This window comes from Megalobrama amblycephala, linkage group LG15, assembly GCF_018812025.1.
Source record: "Megalobrama amblycephala isolate DHTTF-2021 linkage group LG15, ASM1881202v1, whole genome shotgun sequence".
Taxonomy (NCBI): domain Eukaryota; kingdom Metazoa; phylum Chordata; class Actinopteri; order Cypriniformes; family Xenocyprididae; genus Megalobrama; species Megalobrama amblycephala.
The window spans coordinates 5,952,639-5,959,623 of NC_063058.1; positions in this window are offsets into that span (position 1 = coordinate 5,952,639).

A 6,985-nucleotide genomic window follows, 5' to 3' on the forward strand; every position below is an offset into this window, starting at 1 on the left:
CAGGAGATGTATTTAATTAAAGATCTCAATTAGACAATTCTCTCTCATCGATGGTCCACATGTACCCTCAGAACCTTTTTTGCCCCTGATCTCACACAGAAGCTTTGCGTTAAAGTATGATATGGCACAAAGTGAGTACTAAAGCTGGTAATGATCTCCTACACAAACACACACACGTTCACTCAAGCTGATGAAAGGAAGAGGTCTTGACCACAAAGCACGCTTTAAGTAAATTAATAGAGTAGGACAGGCTGAAGATTGCCTCTGTGGCTCTCTGCCCAGTGCTACAATAATAGCCAGTGTGTGTGTGTTTGCTCTGTCACAGAGAGCAGTAGCAGGATGTGACAGGCCCCCCTTGGCCCTCGCCGCTCCCCAGGTTTGACCCTCCACCCAGCGCTGCTCCTCCACAATGCGGCCGCTGACAGGACCAGCTGTGGTGTGGGGCCGAGATTGATGAAATTTTCATAACTGTTTCCCTCGAGTTCTCCTTCACCTTCAGGATAATTTATGACCCGCTCACCAGCCTCGAAGAGACAATATGCTTGCCTTGAAATTAACTGTAACAGTCTTGTAGGTTGTAATTAACAGCGGTTCATGGAGCGAAGACGCCAGCCGTAGCGCCAACTGCATCAGCATGAATAATTGATGGCGTTTCCAGGGGAAATTAAGAGCTCCTAACATTATTGTTTCCACACACATGTCCACTTTGGTTAAAGTCAAATCGTGCTCGCTGAAACCGATAAAATTCCATCTGCGGTCCCATGACATAGTGTGCCTGGTTATGACATGCGGCCCACTGATGTGGCTCACAGATGTTGCACATGGGTTGTGGGATTGGCTAAACACAAACTGCATGAGATGTCAGTCTGTAAATGGATCATCGTGTGTGGTCATATTTTTTGCTGTTTAAACATATTTACAGTAATTATTCTTCTTCTCCCAAGCTATTACCATGAATTGTATTGAAATTGAATTGTATTAGGCTTGTTGGAGCCATAGCCTAGCGGTTAGCATGTGTGCATTTGCCAGCTGTGACGCTCACGCAGAAGACCTGAGTTCAAGTCCAGCCCATGACATGCCCTGATTCCATTTCATCTTCCACTCTTCACTTCCTATGGTCTTTAGTAAAGATGTTGTGATAACAGTTATGATACTCAGTGTTTAGTTTCTTTTGGGACCATTTCTTGGTGAAGAAAAAACAATACTAATTAACAGGTCAAATATTTTCTGAAAAGTAAATTTTGTTTTTAAAACTCAATATGGACTCAATATGTCCATTGTGGCCAAATTACTTGTGGATGAATCACAGTCTGGCTGATTGTCAGTACAACAACACAGTTGCTTGAGGGATATTGTTTAAATGTTATTGCAGAATTTGATTCCATTATTCTATAAAGAAAGCAAATTGTTCTGCAAACATTGCAGTTTGGTCTGGTTTTGTTTTTGAAGTAAATGTTATATTGATATTATATTAACTGTTGAGAATGTTTAGAAAACTTTATCTACAACATGGAGAAAAGCTAATGTGACAATTTGAGGATTACTTCACTATTTTTGATCCCTGTCATTTTGCTTTATTTGATACTTGCGATATTCACTCGTTCCGTCTTACATCATATGCCGGGGTTCCCTTACGTATTTATGCACACGCACACCCTTTAAAAATGTGCTGATTGTTGACAGACTAAAATATAAACATTGAAATGTATATATATATATATATATATATATATATAGCCCCAATATTTTAACCTTGCTCTGCATTACTTACTACACCAGCCTCAGCAAGCGGTCCAAGGCACGCCTTCTAGTGAAAGGTCCCAGAGAGGATTTTGCCAAGTTTGTGGAGTGGGTGCTGGTGAGCAATGGATCAGCGTTCACCATTGGCCTCACGGAGGACATCACCACTCTGCCAGCCACCACTCCACTGCACGGATAAAATGCCAGAGCCTATCACAGACGGAGAGCTTGAGTCTGCCGCAATTCACAAGCCAGATAAGAGGACTGAGCCAACTAGAGCCCAAGCCCCACAGTCAGTCTGACCAGGTGCATGAGCCGGCAACACCTTGCATCCCAGTTTGTGGGCATGGAGGAAAGCCCCGCCCACACTCCCAACATTTAGGATGAGCTGTAGCTGGCCTCTACAAACAGTTATTATAATTTGGAAGAGGATGTTTCCCTGCTGGTTCCTCCCAGTTCTAAGTCTTTTATGCCCCCGCTGGTACTGCCCAGCTCAAAGTCTCCTGTGCCCCTGCTGGTTCCTCCCAGCTCAAACTCTCTTAGGCCCCTGCTGGTTCCTCCCAGCTCAAGGTCTCCTGTGCCCCGACTGGTTCCGCCCAGCTCAAAGTCTCTTAACCCTGCTGGTTCCTCCCAGCTCTAAGTCTTTTAGGCCCCCGCTGGTACTGCCCACCTTAAGGTCTCCTGTGCCCCCACTGGTTCCTCCCAGCTCTAAGTCTCTTAGGCCCCTGCTGGTACTGCCCAGCGCAAGGTCTCCTCTGGCCCCACTGGTTCCGCCCAGCTCAAAGTCTCTTAACCCCGCTGGTTCCTCCCAGCTCTAAGTCTTTTAGGCCCCCGCTGGTACAACCCAGCTTAAGGTCTCCTGTGCCCCCACTGGTTCCTCCCAGCTCTAAGTCTCTTAGGCCCCCGCTGGTTCTGCCCAGCTCAAAGTCTCCTGTGTCTCCAGAGTTCCCACCAAGTCTCCCTCTTCCGACTCCTCTTCTAGAATCAGCCAGCTCCTCAGCCCTGCCTCTGCTGGTTCCCTTCAGCCCCTGGCTCCTCTTCTGACACCACCCTATTGTATGGATTTGCCTCGCGTCTTCCAGTCTTTCTGGCTCCACCACAGACAATCTTCATCTGGCTCTTCATCTGTGCCTAGGGCTCCACATCAATCGGCCTTGTCTCCATCAGTCGTCCACCTGGAGTCGACAGCCAAGTGATGCTTCTAGGGCCCTGTCCCAAATGGCACACTTGCAATTTGGGACAGACTTGTACAGACTTGTAGACTTACAATGGCCACTGCATGCCTGTGATAGTGAAGTCCACAAGACCAAAGGATTTCCCATTTGTCATTTTAGGTTTCAGAAGGGTGCTCGTGAGCACCCTCTTTGTGGTCGATATGTGCCCCTGATGTGCACTTTTGCCGAGCCTGCACTGAAGTGAGCTCCACGGCAGACTTCCTCCCGACAGTCAAAGCGGCATTACATCATGAAAGTGCGGGATCTGTGGAGGCCTGCGAGTGTTTAAGGTGCCATATGGGACAGGGCCTAGGAAGTTTTCAAGCTTCATACATAACCTGTATACATAACTGTAACAAAAAATAAACAAATTAGAAAAATGTGTTGTGTTTGCTGGCCACCATACACAGACCAGTGGTTACACAGCTTATTATCTTGTTGATAAAAGTATTGTGTGAAAAATACTATTCCACCAGTTGATACTAGCATGGCAGCAGAATATTGTACAACGTGTCTTTGATTAGTTTATCAATAAAATAAAATAAAAAAATTCAAAAGATAACTTAAGATGAAGTGTGTAATTTCTTCACCATTAGCGTCACTAAGTACAATTATAGAAAAAAATGATTATCAAACAATCTTCTGACCACTCCTCTTGTCTTCCATTGGTCAGTCAAACAGACTGTCCTGCTCCAAACTTACGCCATTGGTTGAGTCATTGTTGTTGTGTTGGGCTGGTCGGGATGCTTAAACAAAAATTCTGCATATGGAACTAGTAAAGGAAAAAGTATTTTACTTTAATAAAATTGCACAGCTTTAAACTTCATAGTAAGAATAAGGAATCTAGTTTGTGATGGGCACAGCAAAAAAACAAAAGGGCGGGATGGTGCAGTAAATATAGAAAGCAAATGTGCAAGCGAGATGCACTAGAGCAGATGGGTGTTGACTCCCTCTTCATTTATCAAATGTGGCCCACCAGTGCTTCTCAGCTCTCATCTCCTGCCCCCTGCCTGCCCTAAAGCCCCTCATCGTTTAGTTCAAATGCCCATTATCATGTAATAGCCTTTCTTAAATAAGCCCACGTAGCCCCCGCCACTGGCTCCTCCAGATCGATCGCCCGCGCTGCTGCTGATGACGACCATCTTTAACTTGGGTAATTCAGAGCTTTATGTTGGCGGGTCAGTGTAAGGTCATTTCCTGGGTGGGTGTGGGGGTGTCAGCCAGGGTCAGGAGTCAAAGGTCACACACACAAGTCTTCACAGTGCGAGTGGGACATAGTAAAAGGTGCTGTCACTAGACCAAACAAAGACACAAAGTCAAACGTCTGTCACAAGGGTCTCAGATTTCAGTTCCACCACTTTCATATGTTGAAATAATTGGGATACTAATGTGAATTTGAATAGTAATATTAGAATTTTTCTAAATATTTGTCATAATTGCACACTTGAACTGTGTTAGACCCAAATCATATCATAATACAATTGATTATTCTAAAGTTTAGGCAAAAAGCATTAGAAGTGTAGTTTTTAGACCTACTAAACCAATGGATTTGTGGAAGGATGCTTTAAACTTTAGCAAGAACATTTCTATTTTGTAGTATGTGACCCTTCTTTGAACCACATATCCCATTCAGACATGTTTGAACCATTCGCAAAAAGGCTGTTGACAGGCCTTGAGTACCGCTTGCGCACACCTACACAAAACAGACACTGAATTGGTCTTAAGATATTCTCTGTCAGCACCGGCCTCTTTAGACAGTGTGTTTATGGGCAGATGACAATACCTGTCTTCTAGTGTAGACAAAAAATGCAACTTTGTGACTCCAGGTTTGGGTTCAGAGAGCGGCCATTCAAACAAACCTTTTATTAGCTTTCATCAGTGCAGTCTCTATAAAGAGAACAAAGAGGTTTTTTGTGATTATATATATAAATGTCACTCTGGTGTCATTGCTACCATGTTTACATTTTTTTTTCTCATATAATCATATGAAATATCATACAATCTTTAAAATAAAAGGGGGTTTTCACAGTGATGATATAGAAGAACCATTTTTTGCTCCTCAAAGAACCTATCAGTGAACAGTTCTTAAAAGAACATTTTAATAATCTAAGAACCTTACGGAACGAACGCGGCGCCAGTTTCATTTTTTTCCTTGTGTAGAATAGGGAAGGCATAGGACATACAGCGTAAGCTTTTTGAAGAATACAGAAAGTGGAAGCACGTGCATGGCGATCATTTGTGTTTATAAAGCATATACAGTTGTATTTTTTTCAAAAATGACCGATCGTTTCGCTAGATAAGACCCTTATTCCTCGTCTGGTATCGTTTAAAGCCCTTTGAAGCTGCACTGAAACTATAATTTTGACCTTCAACAGTCTGGAGGCCATTGAAGTCCACTATAAGGAGAATAATCCTGGAATGTTTTCATCAAAAACCTTCATTTCTTTTCGATTGACATGAACATCTTGGAAGACATGGGGGTGAGTAAATTATCAGGAAAATCTCATTTGAAAGTGGACTAATTTTTTAAGAACCTATATACACTATAAACACTTTCACTTTGTGCAGTGGAAAGACTGACAATTTCTTGTTTCATTCAAAAATACATCAGAATACAGAAATACAAAGGGTTGTGAATGGTGTTTCACATTGACTTCAACAGTATGGCATTACAAGAGTCTCCACCAACACCAGACGCTCAACGCTCCATCTATGTCAAAGTGTGCCGGACACATTGAAAGCATTATATGAGGTGTAAAACATTTAGAAACATGCCTCTGAATGCTGAAGGAGGCACAGACAATAGAGGCTCTCGGTGGTCGATCATCAACTGACTGGCGCAGTAAAACATCTTGTTCCTGCCCCCTACTTGAAATGCCAGTGAGGAGTGGACGTCTCTTTGTCCACTTCTGTAGATCTTCACTGAACCAACTGTTGCCCTTACGCTTTGCCATATGCTGCCTATAGAGCAACTCTGTTCTCTTCTTTTAATGCTTAGGAAAGAAAATCTGTTCAGGTTTCAATCCAACAAGCTTTAGTGATGTCGAGTGAATGAAGTTTATAGAGCCTTTTCTTGAGAATCACAAAGAAGGACAATGTGAGATTCCAGAAGTTTGTTGTCATTGGACACTCACTGCCATGGATACCAATAGTAACCTCTGAGACTAGCTATCAATACCAAATACGAATTTATAACCACAGTTCTTACTCAGATGAGCTGTGTCTATTGTTAATAATTAAGTTGGCTTGAGAAAGTCAACTTACTGAAATGCTTATAGTTATTTTTCTTCTGAGACTAAAATAAAGCTAGAACCACCTATCTATCTATCTATCAAACTAAAACGGAAAACTGTTACAAATTGAAAACCTTCAAACTTCAAGCTTTTAAAACTACTTCAAACTTTCTGGTCAGGCTTTCTCAAGCCAACTTTAAAGTTTGTCTTGACAAACTTTTTTTTATCTAGTTATCATTAAAGTCTTGCATGAATTATTATTAATAATAAACAATACACTGATTTCTAAATATAATTTAAAATAGTTTTTTGCTACACTAATGCATAAATGTACTTTAATGGGCCATTTACATGAAAACAGAACTAAAAATGGAAAACTGTTTACTCAATCATTTACTCAACAACAGCGTTTTGGTGGCCTGAAAATGCAAACTTTTGAAAACAGGTTTCAAAGCGCACGTTTTTGAAAACAATGCCGTTATTGTCTCCATGTAAATTACAAAAACACAAATTTGTGAAAACAGTGATGTCATTCGCATGCATATTATGTGTTCAGTCTATAGGTTTATAGTGTTTCTTTACAAAGTGACATCGCCAACTAGTGGCCTGGCATGAGTAATACAGCGTTTGTAATTGTTTTCATGGATCCGTATGATCAGGGATCATTTTCACAATGTTGTCGTCTAGGCGAAATACATAAATAAAAAACTTTTCCATTTTCAGTGCATCATTGTCATGTAAACGTACCCTAAATTATGTTCTTATATTTTACTAATTAATCTGAATATCATATAATTA